Source organism: Malaclemys terrapin, chromosome 1 (assembly GCF_027887155.1).
Source record: "Malaclemys terrapin pileata isolate rMalTer1 chromosome 1, rMalTer1.hap1, whole genome shotgun sequence".
In the NCBI taxonomy this organism is placed as follows: domain Eukaryota; kingdom Metazoa; phylum Chordata; order Testudines; family Emydidae; genus Malaclemys; species Malaclemys terrapin.
Genome location: NC_071505.1, coordinates 327,364,220 through 327,387,464, shown reverse-complemented (window position 1 = coordinate 327,387,464; position 23,245 = coordinate 327,364,220). Strand labels below are relative to the sequence as shown.

Below are 23,245 nucleotides of genomic sequence, written 5' to 3'. Positions count from 1 at the left end.
GAACAGAGTTGGGCCCAACCCACAAAATTCAGATCCTGATTTCAAAACCCTTTGAAGCATGAAGGTGTCTGGATCCAGGGCTGCGGATCAGGCACATCTCTATTAATAATGTAAACATGCACTATAAGTGCAATAAGCTCTCAACATCATAAGTGCAGGAACAAAAAAAAAAATCCTTCTTAATGAATGCCTTGCCTTGAGTTCCATCAGCAGGGGATGCATGTATTATTCAATTATACACCTAGCTCCATTATGGAGTAGCTCTTAATTAAAGTACTAGTGGAACCTCTCAGGTAATCAGAATTGAGGGGTAATTCGCACTTATTCCCGCATCAATATATAATAGACAATATTAATCAAATTTAGAGTTCCTAGTTTTCAGTGATTATTTCATGCAAACAATGACTCATTTTTAGAGGGGGGGGGGAATTGTTCTTTTAATATGATTCTCTCTTTCTTTAGCTAAATAATTTATAACGCACCTATTGCCACAAAAGTAACTTAGCATGAGACAAAAGTTTAAGAGCTATAATGAAGGGCAGTGTGAGCAATGGATAAAGTAGCAACCTGAGAATCAGGCTATCCAGCGTTCTACCCCAACTGATCAGCTGTGTGACATTATGCAACTTCTTTCACTTTTCTGTGCCTCGGTTTCCCCTCCCACGCTTTGTCTAACTTCTCCATTGAGACTACAAGCTTTTTTGAACAGGGACTGGCTCTTGCTATGTGCCTAGATCAATGGGACCTAGTGAATATATAACATAAATAATTAACTGCCACAATGACCCAGCTACATATCCCCAGAAGCTGTTCCTCCTCTGTTAGATCCCAACACCATTGTTCCTCTTTTGTCTTTCAAAATTATGCAGATCATGTAATATACAAATTATACTCTGGGGGAATAAAATAATACCAAGATCAAGTGATTTATTTGGGACATTCCTAGAGAAGGGGAATCCATATGAAGTTCTCAAAGCTGCAAACCAGCATTCGCAGCCTGTTGTATTATAGTTCCCAGAAGATAAGAAACATATAGAAAGGAAAAAATACATTGTTTGGTTGGGAAGCTTTGGAATCAAGGAGCTCGATAAATAGATCAATGAGATTATATGATGAGGTTGCATGTGACAGCAGGGGACAGGACTCAGTGGCCCAGGAAGTCCCTTCCAGTCCTATGTTCCTATGAACAGATTGTTTGTTTAGAGGGAGGAATCTCTCTGCCTGACCTCACTACAAATATATCAATAATTGATATCATTCTGAAAATATTACAAGTTAAGCTTCAGTTGCAATTCTGCAGATATTCCTATGAAGTATTTACTAACAATTTTTAAATGATGCTAGTACTTTGCATTCATATAGCGAGGGCCCTACCAAATTCACAGCTATGAAAAATGTGTCACAGACTGTGAAACCTGGTCTCCCACCGTGAAATCTGGTCTTTTGTGTGCTTTTACCCTATACTATACAGATTTCACAGGGGAGACCAGTGTTTCTCAAATTGGGGGTTCTGACCCAAACGGGAGTTGCAGGACGGTCGCAAGGTTATTTTAGGGGGCTGTCCTTCTGCTGGGTGGTCGAAGAGTGGCAGCTGCTGACCAAGGGTCCAGCTCTGAAGGCAGCAGAGCAGAAGTAAGGGTGGCAATACCACACCATGCCATCCTTACTTCTGCGCTGCTGCTTGCAAAGGCTCTGCCTTCAGAGCTGGGCTCCCAGCTAGCAGCCGCCACGCTCTAGCTGCCCAGCTCTCAAGGCAGCAGCAGAGCAGAAGTAAGGGTAGCAGTACTGTGACCCCCCACAACTCTTTTTTGGGTCAGGACCCCTACAATCACAACATCATGAAATTTCAGATTTAAATAGCTGAAATCATGAAATTTGTGATTTTTGAAACCCTATGACTGTGAAATTGACCAAAATGGACCATGAATTTGGTAGGGCCCTACATATAGCACCTTCCATTCAAGGATCTCACTAGTCTTTAGAGACATTAATTAAGCCTCTTAACACCCTTATTTCGTATCTGTGATGCTCATTTTATGGATGAGGAAACTCAGGCACAGAGAGATTAAGCAATTTACTCCAAGTCACATTGAGCTGGGAATAGAATGCAGGTCTCAATTCTCCAAATCCTGTGCTTAGAATGTGCTCATGCTCGCGCGGTCCAAATCTTCCCAATGCTACATTCCAGGTACGGACAGTCTCTAGACCAGTGTCCAGAACGCCCACACGTGAAACACTGGTCCCGAGCTTGGGTGGCACGTGGGGTTTCCTGCTTGGGTACCTGTGCAGTCTGGTCATGATGGGTCTCCCCATGTTCTGGGCTTAATGATAGTCAACATATTCATCAATGATCTGAAAATAAATATAAAATTACTGCTGGTAAGACTTATGATTGGCACAAAAATTGATGGAGTGATAAATAATGATGAGGACTGTGCAGAGCATGAGCACACTCAATGGTTAGTCTCATTCTTAAAAGATTGTGCTTAATTGCTTATTCAAATTTGTCGGGCTTCAGCTTCCAACCATTGGCTCTTGTTATGCTTTTCGCCACTAGATTCAAGACCCTTTTCGTACTTGGTATTTCTTTCCCATGAAGGTACTACTGTAATGAAGTCACCTCTCAATCTTCTTTTTGATAAGATAAACAGATTGATTTCTTACCGTGAGAGACTTAAAGACATTTTCTCCAGCCCTCAAATCATTTTGTGGCTCTTTTTTCGCTCTCTCCAATTTCTCAGCATCCTTTTAAAAAATAAGGAGACCAGAACTGTATGCAATATTCCACCAATGCTTTATAACAGAGGTAAAAATCACCACCTTACTATTACTTGCTACTCTTGTTTATACATCCAAGGATTGCATTAGGTCTTTTTGCCGTAACAGTACACTGGGAGCTCATGTTGAGTTGCTTATCCACTATGAACCCTAAATCATTTTCAGAGTCACTGCTTTCCAGGAAACAGTCCCCCATTCTGTAGTTATGGCCTATGTTCCTTGTTCTTAGATGAGTAGCTTTGCATTTGGTCACGTTAAAATGCATTTTGTTTGAACTGGTCCAGTTTACCAAACAATCAAGATCACTCTTGCAACAAACTACCAAGGGAATGACTTCTATTTATATAAGCCCTTCCACTGAGGAGAATCTTAAAGCACCTTAGAAACTGTGGGTCAGTGGTGCTGGACCTAGGGGTGCTGCCACACCCTCTGGCTTGAAGTGGTAATAACAAACACCAAATACATGATTTCTGTCATTAGTAGCCCCACTGTAAAAATTGTTCCAGCACCCCTGCTATGGGTCAGATTCTCTGGGCCACCTGAGCCGCACTTGATGCAGGATCAGGGAGGGGCAAAAGTCATAAGCTACCCGTATACTTCCCTGATCCTGGATGAGCCAGTCCAGTCCCCGGTGAAAATCAGAATGAAGTCTGCACTATTTTATACCAGTTGCACAGGGGCCCCTAAGATTAGAATTGTTCCAGCAGAGTAATTCAGCTAGACACTTCAGCATCTGAATCACAGCCCTTTCGCCCTGGAATGCCCATCCCATACTGGTGGGGGCAGCATAGAAGCCACTATGGCTACCCACACCAGCAAAACAGTCTCTCGCAATGGGCAATTCTCCTGCAGCCAGACCCACCAGGTTTAAGTTTGTTTGGTGCCATAAGACCAATGCAAAGTGGATAGATAGCGGCTGTATCTGACCAGTTGAAAATTCATCCAGTGGTGGGGAGCTCTCAACTCGTGTGAATCTGAAATAGGGCGTGTGCTAGGGGCTCAGGTACAACAATATCAATGTTTTTTTCCCATTTCTCATCTACAGGACAGTCCCTTGGGACTGTTGCCAGCTGGCATGGGTCACAGCAGCCCCTAGCCTGCTCTAACCTATGCTGTGACTATGTCTTCATAGAGCAAAGAATGAGTGAGCTATAACCTGATGGCTTAATCCCTTCTCCTGAGCTAAGCAGGTTTTGGCACAAGAGAGAATCTGGCCTGCTGGATCTGAAAATTGGAGGTGCTGGTAAGGCAGGATTTTCTTTTTCCCTTAAAGCAGGGATTCAGCCTCTTTATTTTGTCTGAAGAATACAGAATACTTTCCTCAAATGTACAGCACGTAATCTGTGAGTAAAGATGAACTTTTTTCAAGATTTTCAGGTAGGGCTGTTAATTGGTTTAGCATTATAACAAATTTAAAAATTGCTGCTTTAAAGAACTTTTTTACTTTCAATCTTAAGACTTTCCTGGGTAATTAATTACTGATTTCTGATAACTGAAAATCGACTTGCTTGTAGATTTCATCAGCACCTGAAGGAAAGGCTACTTTCTAACTTTATTGTTGTGTTCATTTTTATGTATTGACAATCTTCATCGTAATTTGTTTTTTTTCCCCTCCATCACAATGTTGTTTGACAAATATTTTTGACAAGTTAATGGCTTCTCCAGACTCAAAGCTTTCAGTTAAAAACAATAATTATGTTTCTAGTACTTATGTTTCTGCAGAACATCTCAGAAGCGGCATTGCCTTCACCAGCTAGCAACTTTAAAAGTGTCTCATTCGCCAGCCAGTAACAATGTACTTGACAAAAGCAGCATTTTTCTGAAAGGGCACAGCTGGTTCAGGACCACGTCCCCAGAGTTACAGCTGCTTTGCATCACCGGAGTGAAACAAGCAGCTGGAATACACCAGGGAATCTGACCCCCCATTTTTATTATTCCAAGCAATGGGGTGTAATTCACTGGTGTACATGTATTACAATCCCTCTTCTGGGCCCAATCCACAGAGTCTACAGCCCAAGTGACAGAGCAAGTTGGAGAGCACTGTTAGCTCATGCTCAGCTCTGAAGGTCCCAGTTAGTTCCAGTTCCGTTGGCCAAGATGGAGGCTGTCACAATGGCACTTGTCAGAATGCTAACTGTGCTCACAGCGCGAAGAAAGGTTTTATCTGACACTAGGCCTATTTGAATGTGATCTTTCTATTTAATATATAGAAATTGGGAGAATTAAATGCAAATTCATTCCCACACCAAGGTTCTCAGACATGTTGAGACCCTACCACTTATCTTAACAATAAGACCCTTTCGCTTGTTTCTAGAGAGGTTCACACCATCCGACGCATGGCTGGTGATGACCCCTTTCCTCCACCCCCAGCTATCTGTCACCACTTTTCCTCCTGCAACAACTGTACTACCACCGTGTTAGATATGGGCTTCTTGTCACGTTGTGCTGATGCTGAAATGTATACCTCCATATAGAAGATTCAGATGCCAAGCTCTCCCTTTAAATAGAAGGTTATACTACCCAATGAACTGGGGTGACTTTTCCTTATTGTTGGCATTCAGATAGCATGCTGGGCAATGAGTAAGACTTCTGGAATGACTCACTGCATGACTTTTCCCCTTCCCCAGGTGCGTTTTTTTTGTCTTTTTTTGTGTATATGTGTGTGCAACCAGTTGTTTGATATTTTACAGCTTTCTAAAGGAAAGAACGTTCCATCCTTTTTTAATTTAGCTCAGTGTACAGAAGTGTCACCATCTGAGAAGTGACCTGGTTTCTTCTTCTGCTACTAAAGGTATACAGTCTTTCACTTTTGTTTGAAAGCCCAGCAGCAGTTCCAGTTGCAAGAAACTCACACAACTGGGCTTTTGGGGACAACTTTCCAATTTTGAAATAATTACAACATTTTTTTTACTTCACTTTCTTTATCTCTAGCACCCAACACAAAGCAAGTAGAAATTCAAATTGACATTTTTCAGCTGCTTCTTTCTGGTTCTGGTTGAAAACTAGGTTTTAGTGCAAAGCATCAAGCCTTTTGGCCTAGTGATTCTTGAATATCCTGAGACCACTGGTCTCCCAGTGGAAACTAAGGCCCTGATCGAGAAAAAGCATTTAGGCCCAGACCCTCAATGGGAATTAGGTACATAAATATCTTTAAGGATGTGGGCCCTAGTCACATTCTTCGCTGGGAGCAGTCAGGAGAGCAGGGATCACTCATCTGACACACCCCATTGCAAGCAAGTTTGCAGGTAGTGGGCTGAAATGATTAAATTTATTAATGATCTGGATGATGGGATGGATTGCACCCTCAGCAAGTTTGCGGATGACACTAAGCTGGGGGGAGAGGTAGATACGCTGGAGGGTAGGGATAGGGTCCAGAGTGACCTAGACAAATTGGAGGATTGGGCCAAAAGAAATCTGATGAGGTTCAACAAGGACAAGTGCAGGATGGAACAATCCCATGCACCGCTACAGGCAGAGGACCAACTGGCTAAGCAGCAGTTCTGCAGAAAAGGACCTGGGGATTACAGTGGATGAGAAGCTGGATATGAGTCAGCAGTGTGCCCTTGTTGCCAAGAAGGCTAACGGCATATTGGGCTGCATTAGTAGGAGCATTGCCAGCAGATCGAGGGACGTGATTATTCCCCTTATTCAGCACTCCACATCTGGAGTACTGCATCCAGTTTTGGGCCCCCCAGTACAGAAAGGATGTGGACAAATTGGAAAGAGTCCAGCGGAGGCAACAAAAATGACTAGGGGGCTGGGGCACATGACTTACAAGGAGAGGCTGAGGGAAATGGGCTTGTTTAGTCTGCAGAAAAGAAGAGTGAGGGGGGATTTGATAGCAGCCTTCAACTACCTGAAGGGAGGGTTCAAAGAGGCTGGAGCTCGGCTGTTCTCAGTGGTGGCAGATGACAGAACAAGGAGCAGTGGTCTCAAGTTGCAGTGGGGGAGGTCTAGGTTTGATATTAGGAAACACTATTTCACTAGGAGGGTAGTGAAGCACTGGAATGGGTTACCTAGGGAATCTCCATCCTTAGAGGTTTTTAAAGCCTGGCTTGACAAAGCCCTGGCTGGGATGATTTAGTTGGTGTTGGTCCTGCTTTAAGCAGGGGCTGGACTACGTGATCTCTTGAGGTCTCTTCCAACCCTAATCTTCTATGAAAGGAACAAAGATGCCTGAGTTAAGGCCTTTATATCAATGAGTATGGCCAAGATACTGAAAGATTCATAGGCATACACTTTCCCACAGGGCAGTTTCCTGTGAATTTAAATCTTTCAGCTAAATATTTTCAGATATACTGAGAGCCAAAATAACCAATTGTTTGTTTGTAAATGGAGCATTCCCCCCGCCCCCCATCTCTTTTGCTTAACTGGGTAAATTCTATGGCCTGTGTTAAACACTAGGTCAGACTGTGTGCCTTCTGGCCTTAAAATCTATGGAAGTATGTAACCTTTAAAAAACTGTAGATTAATGGAATCATCTGATGTCTGGATACAATGAATGATGGATCAAGGTAAGACAACAGGGCTTTTGTGGGGGGCACAATCCTTAACAGAGACACTCGGGCATTGTTTAATAGTGTTTCATCATACCCTCTGAATTTGGTTCTGTTCCTTCCACATACAAATTACTGATCACAAGGTATGTTGTTTGTTATTTCTCTTGTGTAGTACCTCGGTCCCCCAGTCAAGGAGCAGGACCCATTCGTGCTAGGTGCTGTACATATATAGAACAAAAAGATGGCCCCACCCCAAAGAGCTTACAATATCCGTAGTACAATCTATGTTCCACCATTAGCAACCTGGGACTCGAAGGCAGTGTCTGAAAACCATCTACTTCTTTACGGTTGCCCAATAGGGTTCTATTAACAGCAAAGAAAGCCTTTTTTATCACTGTTAATTTGCAGCTCTGTTGAACCTACTTTGCTGTTGCCTTCCTGCACAGGGCTTCCCTTAGCAATCTGACACCTGTAGACACATTGACCAATTCATTTCTTCCCCCACTCTACCCCGACATCAGTAGACTCCTAATCTTCCTAATAGACATGTCTTTACACGTACAATATGACCACTAGCGCGGGGGATGCTGTTAAATAGAGAAACCTAGCAGTGGGTTAATAAAAAGCCTCCTGAAGAATTAAACTACTTGCCAGTTGCCACAAGAAATGTCACACACAGGATATTAAAAATTGTATGTCATGGAGTTTAGTGGTGCATGCCTGCTTATACCCAGGGTCCTGCAGATTGCCTGTCTGGCTGAAACACATTGATGGCTGAATCTGCAGTTCACCTCCACTATCTCTTGTTAATCTGCTAGCAAAAACTCTTCCTTTCACCTACTGCATTACAAGATATGAGAAGCTCATTTGCTGTGAGCTGAATTGGCCTCAGCCTGTACAGCTCTGTCACCTCTAACCACAAGAAAATGTTTCCTTTATTCTATTCCTTTGCTAATCCTCACCCTATGTACTTGAGATTTTCTCACCAGACTTAATTGGGGCCTATTAATGAGAGCCATCCCTCTTATTGCAGCCATTCTTTCTAATTTTTTGTCTGGGTGTGTTTTACGGCTGTTAAGTCATCTTGATATTATATCATAGGTACGATCTGGAAAAATACAAAGTGCACTGACCTAGCCATCAGCACATTCTTTTTGGAGTGCAACCTGCCTCAATTAAATGACGAAAACATCAGCAGAGCAACGGAAAGATTCTCTACATTACATTCATGTTAAGAAGGTAAAGAATGTCAGAAATAGAGTGTGTAAGAAAACTCTCGAGTGGTGAAAGGAAAATACTTAATCCATCACTGAAGACATTTAGAATGAAGGACTACATTTTTTCTGTTAATTTTTGTTACTTTGTAATTTCTGTGAATGCTCTTTGGTAAAGCTCTAATTACTCTGCAAAAAATTACTGTTGTACATCGGATTCACTTGGATGCTATGATGGTCTGTATTTAAGGGAGATATAGTCTAGTGGTTTGAGCACAAGAACTGAAGACTAGGACTCTGGTTTTCTAAACTAGGTTCAGATACTGAATCCTCATGAAGCCTTAGGCAAGTCATTCAGGGTTGCTTCCTCAGTTTCCCCATCTGTAAAATGTGGGGAGTTAGTGTTTATAAGGCACTTTAAAGATGGAAAGCTGTATGTAAGTTTAAAATTATTTACTGTACGAGGCAACCATACACAATTATTTAGCTCCTTTCATAACAGTGTGGCAGATATGACAATACCCTGGACAAACATTATTGAATTAAGTTAAACTTTATTGAACTGAGCTTTTTAGGAGTTCACTGTATTAAAAATGCAAATGTTTATGTACTATGAGGGAGCATATGTATTTCCATGAGGAAGGGGGACCACAGCCCTCCAGAAACTAAAACCAACGGTGCAGGGGGTGGGGCGTAGGCAAATTCATTCAGGTTGTAGCCCTTCCAGAGAGCGACCACCTGGAGAGAGGCTTGCATATACAGGTTCAAACAGGAATCTCCAGGAACCAACAGACAAAGAAAGGATATTTGGTTAAATAGCCTGAGTTAAAAACTGAGTCAGGGCCTTCTTTCTGATCTACCAAATGGACAGAACCTCTGGTCCGGGGATGGTGTGTGTGTGTGTGTGTAGCACTCAATCCTTAAGGAAGGGTTGGAAGGTTTTTGACCTACTGAGGCCCCAGAAAACGTAGGTGTTGCTTCAGAGCTGAAGCTGTGATGAAATTGTGATCACAGGAAAAACCCCTATGCGGAGTTTGAAGGACTAGTCACCAACCAGAGCCCTCGTTGGAATGAAAGGATGATCTCTAGTAAGCTTATCAGCATGTGTTTTGGTTCTTTTTTTGTTTTTGAATATGTTTTTTCTGTAATGCTTTCACCTTAAGGATAAATGTGCATGCTTAGAAAGGGCTGTGTGGTAATTTAATTGTGGCAGTTACACTGTGTACTGTCTCCGAGGAGAGAAGTGAAGCAGGAATGTTTAGGCAGTCTGTCTTTTTCCAGGGAAGTAGCAGTATAGTCAGGGAACTGTTCAGCCTGGAAATATTCCAGTCAGAAGGGAGAGAGATGCATGTCTCCACTGAAGAGAGGCAACAGCTGGGGATCCGGAAGCCTAGAGTGGGTGCCCTTGCTGGATCATAGAGGGGGAATACAGGTGCACTTGCCCTGAACTGTGACTGACTATTACATCAAATGCTTATACTTTCCACTAAGCAAACAGAGACTGGAAATTGTTCGCTGTTCACAGTTTTGAAATGTAATGTAGCCTTTCTGCAAACATTGCCAGATTGCCTGATTTTTTTACTCTGTTTACCTCTCTTTCAGATACTCCTTTCCCTTGATAGGACACAGAGGTTTTGCTGCTTCTGGAGTTACATTTTAGTCTCTTTTGAACAATGTTGCTGTGAAAGGATATGACTGTGAGTTATCACTTTCAATTTTAATTATGGCTTTCCCCCCTTCTCGGAGGGATAATTTCTTATGATGCAGAATTTAAAAAATACAGTATTGACAATGATTCCAGATGCCAATTGGTATGAAAGAGTAACTGCCAAATAGAAAAAACATTTCTCTCAGATAGGTTTTAGACCTGGAATATGTCTTATTTAAGTAATAAGCTTGGAGCCATTCACCTTATGCAGAGATCCTATCAGATCTCACACACCTGGATGGAGGTATACTTGGATGAAAAACCTCTGAGGAACTAGGAGCTGCAGGAAGTTGTGGTGTTGATTCCACAAGTGTCCCTTTTTCTAAGTCAGTACTGGACCAACGTCTCAGGATGGTGTTAGTGCACTCTGTGCTGATGGGGTTTCTGTCTTTCTGCAGGAGATGTACAATTAAAATGCTAACCACTGTGAATCAGAAAAGATTCTGTGGCACTTGTTGAGGGCTTAAGGGCCCCAGTCCCTGTGTTCTGGTCAAATCCCAGCTGGGATAATTACATTCGGAGTCCCCACATTCCTCATGCACTTTCCACTGGATATGCCATTTGTCACCTCCTGTCTTAAACTGCAGTGTCCTATTGACACTGTGGACTATTAATAGCAGTGGGCTGCATTTCACTTCAGAGGTGGCTCTGTATCAGTAGTGAGTGGGGTGATCCCTATCTATATTTTGTACATTTTTACATCTAGATGGCCATTAGCCATGTAATGGCAACAGCCACCATTTTATTAGATGGCATAAAAAGACATTATGGATATAAACTTTAATGCTTCAGTGCATAAGCCAATCACTAATTGTCGGGAGTCAGCACGATAAAACTTTATCCGTCAGCAGGTTATTCCATCATTGTCTATTACAGGGCTTCTTGCACCTTCTTGTAAAACACTTGCTAGTGACCATTGTCAGAGACAAGATGCTAGATTAGAAGGACTTTTAGTCAGATCCACTGTGGCAATTCTCATTTTCCAACTGCCTGAATACCCTTTCAGCAATCTGTAGAATACAGCGTGTTGCACTTTATAAAATGATCGCTCTCCTTTGTAGATCAGTTTTATATCCAGGGTATTTCCCACAAAACTGATAATTCCTAAAACAACTGCATGTACCTTCTACTATCTACTTGTCAGCCTTCCCTGGGAGATTCCTCTGCTGTGCACAGCTTGTCTGTAAATCTTCAGCTTCTCTTTGCTCTCTACTGACCATTTCTAAGACACACTTTCTCTCACCCTTTCGCTGCAGCTCCTCTCAGTTTTCCTCAATCTCCATGGCTTTCTTCTCTGACATCAGCTCCCCCACAGGTAGCCTAATTTCTCAGGCAGCCCCTACCCTTTATGCTTCTCTCAAGTTCTTTCCCTACCCCCTATTCTCAGGCTTACGCCTGACTGTTCCCGTTCTGTTCATTCAAGTTCCGCACTGTAGTGTGTTAGCGGTGGGCCCTCCCCCTCTGGGTCAGTGGGAGGCCACTCCATCTCACTAAGTCAGTGGGAGTTCTCATAGCCAGGGTATTAGCAGACATTGAACAGTTTATGACTCTGGCCTGTATTCAGGGAACAGCTGCAAATGAGCCTACGGGCCCAGGCCATCAAGCAGGGTGAGGCACCCGACAGTCTATGGTTCTGGCCTGCAGTCCGGACTGAGCAGTAAACAGTTAGAGCAGGGGCGGGCAAACTTTTTGGCCTGAAGGCCGCATTGGGTTTCATAAATTGTATGGAGGGCCAGTTAGGGGAGGGGGTCTTGGCCCAGCCCCCACCTCCTATCTGACCTCCCCCGGGACTCCTGCCCCATCCAACCCCTCCCCCCCCCCGCTCCCTGACGGCCCCTCTGGGACCCCTGCCACATCCACCCCCTCCCCCCCCGCTCCCTGTCCCTTGACTGTCCCCAGACCCCCGCCGCCCCATCCAACCCCTCCTCTCATTCCTGACAACCCCCCTGGAACCCCTGCCCCATCCAACCACCCCTTCTCCCTGTCCCCTGACTGCCCCTGGAACCCTGCCCCTGACTGCCCCCTGCCATCCCATCCAACCTCCCCTCCTTCCTGACTGCCCCCCGGAACCCCTGCCCCCATTCAACCCCCTGTTTCCCCCCCGACCACCAACCACACCCCCGCCACCTGTTCTCTATCCAACCCCCCCTGCTCCCTGCCCCCTTACCGCCCTGCCTGGAGCACCGGTGGCTGGCGGCGCTACAGCCGTGCCACCCGGCTGGAGCTGGGCCACGCTGCCGCCGCCGCCACCACGCAGCAAAGACCGGGTCAGGCCGGGCTCTGCAGCTGCGCTGCCCCAGGAGCTCACAGCCCCGCCGCTCGGAGCATTGTGCCGGTGGCATAGCGAGCAAGCTGAGGCTGCGGGGGCTGAGGGGGACAGCAGGGGAGGGGCCGGGGGCTAACCTCCCAGGCCAGGAGCTCGGGGGCCGGGCAGGACGGTCCCGTGGGCCGGATGTGGCCTGTGGGCCGTAGTTTGCCCACTCCTGAGTTAGAGGCTCTGGCCTGCGATCTGGGCAGTGCAGCACAAGTCTATGATTCCATGCCCTCAGTCAGGGTGGGGCAGCATGCAGTTTAAGGCTCTGGCCTACAGTCAGGGCGGAGCAGCAAATGGTTAGGGGCTCAGGCCTACAATCCAGGCAGAGTAGCACAGGCTTGGGCATCCTATCTCTGGCAGATGGCCGACAAACGCAGGCCTCTTGGCCTAGAGAGAGCAGGCTGCCACCCCAGGAGTCGAGTGGCAGGTGGTAGGGAGGCCCAGGCCCACCTGACTCCACTGGGCCCCAGCCCAGGGTCCTCACAGTGGCAGAGTGTTCCACACTGGGTCAGCGGGGATTCCAGCCACAACACGCTGACTGGGTCTCTGGCACCACTGCAGCCAGACTGGGGTCGGCTGCCCCAGGGCCACTTCCTCCCCTCCCCTTGGGGAGTACCTGGATCCATGGCGGGCCTCCATTTCCTCAAGGTAGAAGGCCAGTAGTAGTCCCAGCGACCCCTCAGTGCCCGGGTCAGTGGCCAGCTCCAGCAGCTCTGACCAATCCTCAGCTTTGCGGGGCTCCGCTATAGTCTCCCAGCTCGGGAGATTAGTGCATCTATGCACCCATCTAATTAGAAGAATCTTATGCAAACAGCACTGGCGATACTTCTCCAGTGCTTTAAGATGTCTCCTTTTGGTGTCCACATTTCAGCCCCATAGGATAGGGTGAGGATCACAACAGCTTTGTAAACCATAGGTTTGATTTTAATTCTGATGTCACAATCTTCAAATACCCTCTTTCTCAGATGACCAAAAACTCAGCTAGCACATTTGAGCCGATACTGGATTTCTTTGTCAATGTCAGCTGTCTGTGAGAGGTGGCTTTCCAAGATATGGGAAATGCACAACATTCTCCAGAAGGTTATCATGGATCTGTATTGCTGGTGCTTGGAATTGTGCTGATAGAGAACCTTTGTCTTCTGGATGTTGAGTGTCAGTCCCACTTTCTGGCATGCTTCAGCAAAGACATGAATGATCGCATGAAGATCTGTTCCCAAGTGAGCACACATTACAGCGTCATCAACATACTGCAGCTCAATGACATGGGTCAGCAGCATTTTTGTTCTGGATCAGAAGTGACCCAAGTTGAACAGCTTACCATCCATTCAATAGATGAGCTGCACAGCTGCTGGGATCTTGTCTATGATCAAATAGAGCATCACAGCAAGGATGGAAAAGAGCATCAGGACAATGACACAGCCCTGCTTACCACCTATATTATCCTTAAAAGGAGCCATAGGAGATCCATTACAAAGGATCACTGCATGCAAGTCATCATGAAGGAGATAAAAGAGGGTGACAAATTTTGGTGGCTATCCAAACTTCAGAAGGATTTTCCACAGTGCTTCCCTGTTGATGGAGTCAAAGGCTTTTTTGTCAGGTCAATGAACACCAGATATAATGGTCAGAGTTGTTCTCTACATTTTTCCTGCAGCTGGCAGGCAGTAAAGATCATGTCAGTCGTGCCTCTAGATGGTCTAAACCCACACTGAGATTCAGGAATAATGTCTTTGGCAAAAGGAAGAAGACAGTTCAGAAGAAATCTAGGGAGAATCTTTCCTGAAGTTGCTAGTAGAGAGATTCCTCTATAATTTCCATAGTTGAATTCATCTCTTTTCTTAAAGATCATAGAATCATAGACTTTAAGGTCAGAAGGGACCATTATGATCATCTAGTCTGACCTCCTGCACAACGCAGGCTATAGAATCTCACCCACCCACTCCTGTATCAAACCTGTGTCTGAGCCCTTGAAGTCCTCAAATCATGGTTTAAAGACTTCAAGGTGCAGAGAATCCTCCAGCAAATGACCCGTGCCGCACGCTGCAGAGGAAAGCAAAAAAACCCCAGGGCCTCTGCCAATCTGCACTGGAGGAAAATTCCTTCCTGACCCCAAATATGGCGATCAGCTAAACCCTGAGCATGTGCGCAAGACTCACCAGCCAGACACCCAGGAAAGAATTCTCTGTAGTAACTCAGATCCCACCCTCTCTAGTGTCCCATCACAGGCCATTGGGCATATTTACCGCTAATAGTCAAAACCAATCTCATTATACCATCCCTTCCATAAGCTTATCAAGCTTAGTCTTGAAGCCAGATATGTCTCTTGCCCCCACTACTCCCCTTGGAAGGCTCTTCCAGAACCCCACTCCTCTGATGGTTAGAAACCTTCGTCTAATTTCAAGTCTAAACTTCCTGATGGCCAGTTTATATCCACTTGTTCTTGTGTCCACATTGGTACTGAGCTTAAATAATTCCTCTCCCTCCCTGGTATTTATTCCTCTGATATATTTGTAGAGCAATCATATCTCCCCTCAGCCTTCTTTTGGATAGGCTAAACAAGCCAAGTTCTTTGAGTCTCCTTTCATAAGAGAAGGTTTTCCATTCCTTGGATCATCCTAGTAGTCCTTCCCTGCACCTGTTCCAGTTTGAATTCATCCTTCCTAAACATAGGAGACCAGAACTGCACACAGTATTCCACATAAGGTCTCACCAGTGCTTTGTATAACGGTACTAACACCTCCTTATCTCTACTGGAAATACCTCGCCTGATGCATCCCAAGACTGCATTAGCTTTTTTCACGGCCATATCACATTGGCGGCTCATAGTCACCCTGTGATTGACCAATACTCCAAGGTCCTTCTCCTCCTCTGTTACATCCAACTGATGCGTCCCCAGTTTATAACAATAATTCTTGTTATTAATCCCTAAATGCATGACCTTGCACTTTTCACTATTAAATTTCATCCTATTACTATTACTCCAGTTTACAAGGTCATCCAGATCTTCCAGTATGATATCCCAGTCCTTCTCTGTATTGGCAATACCTCCCAGCTTTGTGTCATCCGCAAACTTTATTAGCACATTCCCACTCCTTTTGCCAAGGTCAGTAATAAAAAGATTGGTCCCAAAACCAATCCCTGAGGAACTCCACTAGTAACCTCCCTCCAGCCTGACAGTTCACCTTTCAGTACGACTTGTAGTCTCCCCTTACAGTTCCTTATCCACCTTTCAATTTTCATATTGATCCCCATCTTTTCCAATTTAGCTAATAATTCCCCATGTGGACCCGTATCAGATGCCTTTCTGAAATCGAGGTAAATTAGATTCACTGCATTTCCTTTGTCTAAACAATCTGTTACCTTCTCAAAGAAGATCAGGTTGGTTTGGCACGATCTACCTTTTGTAAAACCACGTTGTAATTTGTCCCAATTAGCATTGACCTCAATGTCCTTAACTACTTTCTCCTTCAAAATTTTTTCCAAGACCTTGCATACTACAGATGTCAAACTAACAGGCCTGTAGTTTTTTTTCTCCTTTCTTAAAGATAGGAACTATGTTAGCAATTCTCCAGTCATACAGTACAACCCCTGAGTTTACAGATTCATTAAAAATTCTTGCTAATGGGCTTGCAATTTCATGTGCCAGTTCCTTTAATATTCTTGGATGAAGATTATCTGGGCCCCCCGATTTAGTCCCATTAAGCTGTTCAAGTTCTGTCTACCTCGGATGTGGTAATATCTACCTCCATATCCTCATTCCCATTTGTCATCCTGCCGTTATCCCTAATCTCCTCATTAGCCTCATTAAAGACTGAGGCAAAGTATTTGTTTCGATATTGGGCTATCCCTAGATTATCCTTAACCTCCACTCCATCCTCAGTGTTTAGCGGTCCCACTTCTTCTTTCTTTGTTTTCTTCTTATTTATATGGCTATAGAACCTTTTACTATTGATTTTAATTCCCTTTGCACGGTCCAACTTTACATGGCTTTAGGCCTTTCTCTCTTTATCCCTACATGTTCTGACCTCAATAAGGTAGCGTTCCTTGCTGATCACTCCCATCTTCCACTCCTTGTAGGCTTTCTGCTTTTTCTTAATCACCTCTCTGAGATGCTTGCTCATCCAGCTTGGTCTACAACTCCTGCCTATGAATTTTTTCCCCTTTCTTGGGATGCAGGCTTCTGATAGTTTCTGCAACTTTGACTTGAAGTAATTCCAGGCCTCCTCCACCTTTAGATCCCCAAGTTCTTCAGTCCAATCCACTTCCCTAATTAATTTCCTTAAATTTTTAAAGTTAGCCCTTATGAAATCAAAAACCCTAGTCACAGATCTATTTTTGTTTATCCTTCCATTTAGTTTAAACTGAATTAGCTCATGATCGCTTGAACCAAGGTTGTCCCCTACAACCATTTCTTCTATGAGGTCCTCACTACTCACCAAAACCAAATCTAAAATGGCATCCCCTCCTGTTGGTTCAGCAACTACTTGGTGAAGGAATCTATCAGCTATCTCATCTAGGAAAATCTGAGCCCTATTATTATTACTACCACTTGTCCTCCACTCTATATCAGGGAAGTTAAAGTCTTCCATGATCACACAATTCCTTTTAGTATTTACTTCATTAAAAATATTAAAGAGGTCTCTATCCATATCCAAATCAGATCCCGGTGGTCTATAGCACATCCCAAGCACTATCTATGGGGAGGCTCTAGTAGCTTTCTTCCCCAATTTGATTTTTGCTCAGACAGACTCTGTCTTATCCATTCCGTCCCTTCTTATTCTTTACAGTCTACCTCATCATTGATATACAATGCTACTCCACCACCTTTGCCTTTATTTCTGTCTTTCCTAAACAGCACATATCCTTCAATACCTGTACTCCAGTCATGACTACTATTCCACCATGTTTCTGTTATCCCTATAATATCCAGTTTCACTTCTTGCACCAGTAACTCTCGTTCCTCCATTTTGTTACCTAGGCTCCTCGCATTGGTGTACAAACATGGCTGTATCCTTTCTTTCTTCGTTTTCTTCCCTCTCAATGTTAAAATCTGGCGTGGAGATTACCTGGACATCTCCCAACCATCTCCCCCCAATTCCTAGTTTAAAGCTCTCTTAATCAGTTGTGCCAGCCTCCATCCTAGAAGTCTATTTCTCTCCCTATTAAAGTGAAGTCCATCCTGAGAGAACAGTCCTCTGTCCATGAATGCCTCCCAGTGGCCATACATCCCAAAGCCCTCCTTATAGCACCACTGCCTGAGCCATCTGTTGATCGTCATTATCTTGTCACACCTTTGTTGCCCTTCTCTAGGAACAGGCAGAATCCCACTGAAGATCACTTGAGCCTCGATTTCCTTAAGCGTTTCCCCCAGCCTGGAATAGTCTCCCTTGCTATGTTCCAGCGAGAATCCAGCCATATCATTTGTTCCCACATGAAGGACAATCAGTGGATTCTTTCCCGCTCCCGTTAGGATCCTCTTCAGCCTCAGGTCCGCATCCCGTATCTTAGCACCCGGCAGACAGCACACCCTTGTGTTCTCTGGATCAGCTCTGGTTACAGGCCTGTCTATTCTTCTCAGTAAGGAGTCTCCAATCACGTAGACCTGCCTTTTCCTGGTGACGGTGCAATTCTCTGGTCTCTCCCCTGTTCCCTCTGGCTGCAAGTCCTCTCGATTCCTATTCACCCTTGCAATCCTCCGCAACCCATCCCATATTCTCCTGGGGCTCATGTTTGATGTTGTTATCTCCATTGACTCTTCCCCTCTTCCTATAGGACTAGCTGCTCTTCTCTTCTTCCTTGCCCTCTCACCTTCAGGGACCACCTGCTGTGCCCCTTCTTCATTTTCCAACTCCGCAAACCTGTTCCTGGGCTCTATTTCTCCTTCACTAGCCCGTCTTTTTTTCTGTCTGGTTCTCTTAGTCACATGCTTCCACTGTCCACTTTCCTCACCCAGCAGTCTCCTCTCCAAGTTCTTTGGTCCTGCTTCCATCTGCAAGTCTGAGCTTTTCCATTCAGACTCCTCATGTCTTTGCTCCATCATCCGCTCAAACCCCCTTCTGAACTCAACCAGAGTTTCCACCTGCATCTCCAATCCTCGGATCTTTTCTTCCATCAGTTCTATCAGGCGGCACTTCATGCAGACAAAACTCTTATCAGGTACCCCCTCCAGGATCACGTACATGCCACAGCTTCCATATCCAGTCATCTTCATTGTGTCTTCCACTGCTTGGGTCACTACCACTGCTGCCTCTGTATCTGTCATAGCCTTCTCATCTAAATCCTGTAAATCTGGGAAACACAAACCAAACCAAAACACCACCACCCACAGCAAAACAAACCCCCAACAAGCACCAAAACACTGCTAGAACACTGCACACTCCCTTCAGTAGCCTGTCTGCCTGCCTCTCTTAGTCTTCCTCCAAATTCCCCCTGCAAACTCCCACTCAAACTCCCCTGTTTATAGCTCTCTTTGTTTGCTCCTGTGCCGCTGCAGCTGTCTATGCTGCTGCCTGACTGTCTGGCTACCTTTATAAGACTCCTAGTCAGAGAAGCCCCACCCCCTACTCAGGGCTCAGCTTCTCTCCCAGCACACTGCCCCTACCAGCCTCCACACATACAAATATAACTACAAATACAAATAGCTACAAATACCTTCTCCTCCACCTTCTCATAATCACAGCCTCTTTAAATTCATCTGGAATTTTCTCATGGTTCCAGATTTTCAAAATAAGTGCATAGCTGTAAGGAGAGTTCCTCTCCCCCATGCTTATAGATTTGTGCAGGGATTCCATCAATTCCAGATGCCTTGTTGTTGTTCATCTGCTTAATAGCTCTACACACTTTTTCCAGGGTTGGAGGTATTCTGAGTTCGTCTCGGGTGTTGTGGGATGAAGGTGAAGACATTGTCATCAACAGTAAAGTCCCGACTGAGGAGAACTTCGAAATGTTCCTTCCAGCATGCATTGACAGCTTCTATTTCTTTGATCGACTCCTCTCCATCCATCAATCTCAGAGTGGTTGGCTCCCAGATGCATGGGCCATAAATGGTTTTAATTGCATTAAAAAAGCCACGCATATCATGGGTTTCAATGAGGAGTTGAAACTCATGTGACTTATCTAGCCACCACCTGTTCTTCATGTTCTGAGTTCTTCTCAGAACCTCTGCCTTTGCTTGCTGGTGAGCTGACTTCTTTAGCACCAAATTGATATCATTCTGCCAGACACAAAAGGCCTTGTGTTTGTGATAGATCAGGTTGTCTATCTCCCGATCATTTTCATCAAGACAGTCCTGATGGTTCCTAGTAGAGAATCCTAGCATGACTTCACAGACACTGAGGATGCTAGATTTGAAGGCATCCCAGGTACTTATGACTCATTTCAGTTGTCTTTCTTTGGAATTTGTCAGTTTTTCACTAAGGCGTTGGCGGAAGAGATCATGCTTTATCTGAACCTTGAATGTGTCTATATTGATTTTCTGTCTCTTTTATTTCCATTGCAGCCATCATTTAGGAGCCAGTCTGACAGTCATGATCAAGTGGATTAGGAGATCAGTACAATAATCATCTCTTCCAGTCATGGCTTGAGTAATGTGGACGTCTTTGCGATCCTGAGCCCGGGCAATGATCTAGTCAATCATGTGCCAGTGCTCGGATCATGGGTGCTGCTGTCAAACTAGTCTCACTGCATGTATATCATTTAGCAGAACATATGCAAACAAGGAGGAGGAAGAAAGAGAGCCAGTTATGTCAGAAACATCATCATATGGCCTGGTCTCTAAAGAAGAGTGGACGTTTTCTATCCACTGCAACTGCAAAAGGTAGAAGGTGGTGGCTGACAATCTCTGCATTGGAGACCTTACTTGAAGAGAGAGTTGAACAGTGTCCAAATGAGGTGTGTTATAGAGGAAGGAGAAGAGCTGGTGCTTTCAATGGCTTATGTTGCAACTCCTCCAGTATTGTAGTTTTTAATGTACAGCAAGGGCAGCCAGAGGACTTGACAGGCATCCTTTTGGTGAAGTTGTTTTTAGATGGAAATCAAAATGTAAAAGCCAAGGGTGATATCGTGGCCCTACTGACGTCAATAGAAGTTTCACCATTGACTTTAATGCTGTCAAGATTGTACTCAAAACATCTAGAACCAAGGCCTTCATTCTCAGCTAGTGTAAATTGCAGTGTTTCTCCTCATCACTCCATGGATTTCTTGTTATAGTTAGATAGTTAGATAGTTAAAGTTACATGCCTTTTGAGACGCTTGGGACCCTGGGACAGGATTCTCAAAAAACAACTGGTGATTTTTGGGTGCTCAACCTGAGACACCTTAAAGTGTCTTGATTTTCAGTTAGTACTGTGCAAATCAGGGCCCTCTAAGGTGTCTCAAGCTGTGCATTCAAAAGTTGAGGCACACAAAACTAGTCACTTATAAAGATACCACCATAGTGTCCTTGGTCCACAGGTAGACTGCCAGTCTGAACTTCTGGGAATGTGAGTGGTGGAAGTAGTAATTCTTGGAGTCTTCTTTCAGCCTGAGGAAAGGCCAACCCCACTGTAACAGAGGCCCTTCAGCTCACTACCAAGCTTTCCCTGACCTCCATGGCAATTGGCCTGGCCGTTATTTGAGAAGAAGTTGGAAGTGTGAACACTTTTCTAAGGCTGTCATGTTAGCTTTGTAGGGAGGAAACGTCCATGTCCCTCAAAGCTATGAATTCCCTGACTCTTTTCCATCCCTCCACATCAATCCTTGGTCTGTCCAATAAGGACCAATGGTGTGTAAAGTGCCCTTTACGTGCCCTTGGGCATTAATCATCTTTATCAATCATTACTAAACGAATAAACTGTTGGCAGAATAGACCTGTGACAGAGGCAAGCTGTAGCGCCCTGGTCACTCAAGTGATTGAGTAACAGATGATGATGACAGGTTTAACTGGGAGCAATTGACCTGTTATGGTGGAAATTTTGACATGTGGGGGCAATGATTGGGCTAATGAGGTAATTAGCTCAGTAAGGGAAGATAAATAGTTGCTGGGCGTGGCAGAGAAAAATGGGTGGAGTGGGGCCCTGGACCTACGCCTGTACTGTGTTCTGTAGTGCCTGGAATCTAAAGATTAAAGATACACATGGTGAACAGTAACAGACTGCATGCATATTGTGAATAGGAGACCACCCATATGGGTCAGGCAGTGCAGCACACTGGGTAGCTGGGGAATGCCTTCTGATATGGCCTTATTACTTGACCAAGCAATGGGACATTTTTCCTTTCTCTCTCTGTCTTGTTTTTCTTTCTCTCCAACATTTCTACTTATTATAAGGTGTCATCCAGCGCAAGGAACCACCACGTACTGAAGCAGTTGTTGGTAGGGAATGACACATCTGGAAGCAGACGGAGGTGGGTGGGAAATAAAAACAACAGCTTAGCACACTAATTGTACCTGCCAAGCTGTCACTGATAACGGCCACAAACATAAAAATACAATAAAAGGAACATGAATATACAGCGATAGTTGAGCCAAGTTATTGGTGAAAGCCACCTTGATACAAGTTTCTAATTCAATAATTCTGTTCTGAGCAACTTTTAATAAGAAAAAAATGGAGCAGCAGTAACCGTGAAGGAAGAGTGGCATGCGTAGATCCCCACTGATCGATGTCTCCCCTAATGGGTGATGACAGCTATGAAATGAGACCATGAAAATGTTGTCACTTGTATCTCTATTGTTTATATACTCTTTTTTTAAACCAGGTACTGTGAATGTATACAACAACGGAAAAACCTGTGAACCCTAATACACCTTAATTATTATCTTCAAGCTAGCAAACAGGAGCAGCAAACAGTTTTGTGAGGGAGCTCTCCAGGTGAAGGAGGAGTGACTACATGACCGTGAGTGAGGAGTGAGGTCTGTTTAGGGGCGTGTGTGCTGAGCCTAGCGGCCTGCTAGGGAAGGCTGAGTGCTTGCTAACGAGGCTCTAGCCTGCCGCCCTTTGATCCCTAATCCTTTTAGGAACCTTTGACAATGGGGTGGTGCTAACTCTGGGAGAACAGGGGTTCAAAGACCAGCTTGTAAATGTCCAGAGGAGCTAGATCAGTGGTTCTCAACCAGGGGTACGTGTAGCCCTGGGGGTATGTCAACTCATCTAGATATTTATATTCCAAACTCTTTATTTTGTAATTATAAGGTAAAAATGAGAAAGTAAGCAATTTTTCAGTAAGAGTGTGCTGTGACTTTTTTTTTGTATTTTTTGCAAGTAGTTTTTAATTGGGGTAAAACTTGGGGTACACAAGATAAATCAGACTCCTGAAAGGGGGATAGTAGTCTGGAAAGACTGAGAGCCACTGAGCTAGAGAACAGGAGCAGCAAACAAGGGAGTTTTGTGAGAGAGTCAAATAGACCTAATAAACCCTCTCTAAACGTAAGCCAATAACCCCCCTGAAACAAACAAATCATCTGCAACAGTAAAAAATAATACAGGCAGAAAGCCACCACTCTTGCTGCTGGACATCCAGTTTATTGCACTGAATGCACCTTTGTGGGCAGGTGGCATATGTGTGAATTTGGTGCAAGATGCTCATGGCCCTCAGAGTATGGCCTCTTGAGATCATCCTAGCTGAACTGGAGGAGACAGAGAGGTACATAGACAATATTTACTGGGGAACAGTAGAGTGGCCCCACTCCCAGTCTGACAGCCGCTATGCTGCTGAAGAGGAGAAAAGTCTGGGGAAAGAGAACATCAAGCTGGAGCAG

At 44.6% G+C, this 23,245-nt stretch overlaps 1 long non-coding RNA gene across 2 annotated transcripts in view; it reads right to left on the bottom strand.

Annotated features, from left to right (window-relative positions):
- The window catches only part of LOC128830040 (uncharacterized), a 63,781-nt gene that overhangs the window by 24,200 nt on the left and 16,336 nt on the right, over positions 1 to 23,245 (bottom strand). Inside the window, exons 5-6 of one of the 2 annotated variants that reach the window (XR_008443527.1) lie at positions 2,665 to 2,745; positions 2,034 to 2,352 (exon numbers count right to left, since the gene is read on the bottom strand). This is a non-coding gene — a long non-coding RNA (uncharacterized LOC128830040). Of the gene's footprint in view, positions 1 to 2,033; positions 2,353 to 2,664; positions 2,746 to 23,245 lie in introns of those variants that run through there. The other variant, XR_008443528.1, reaches the window with a different exon arrangement.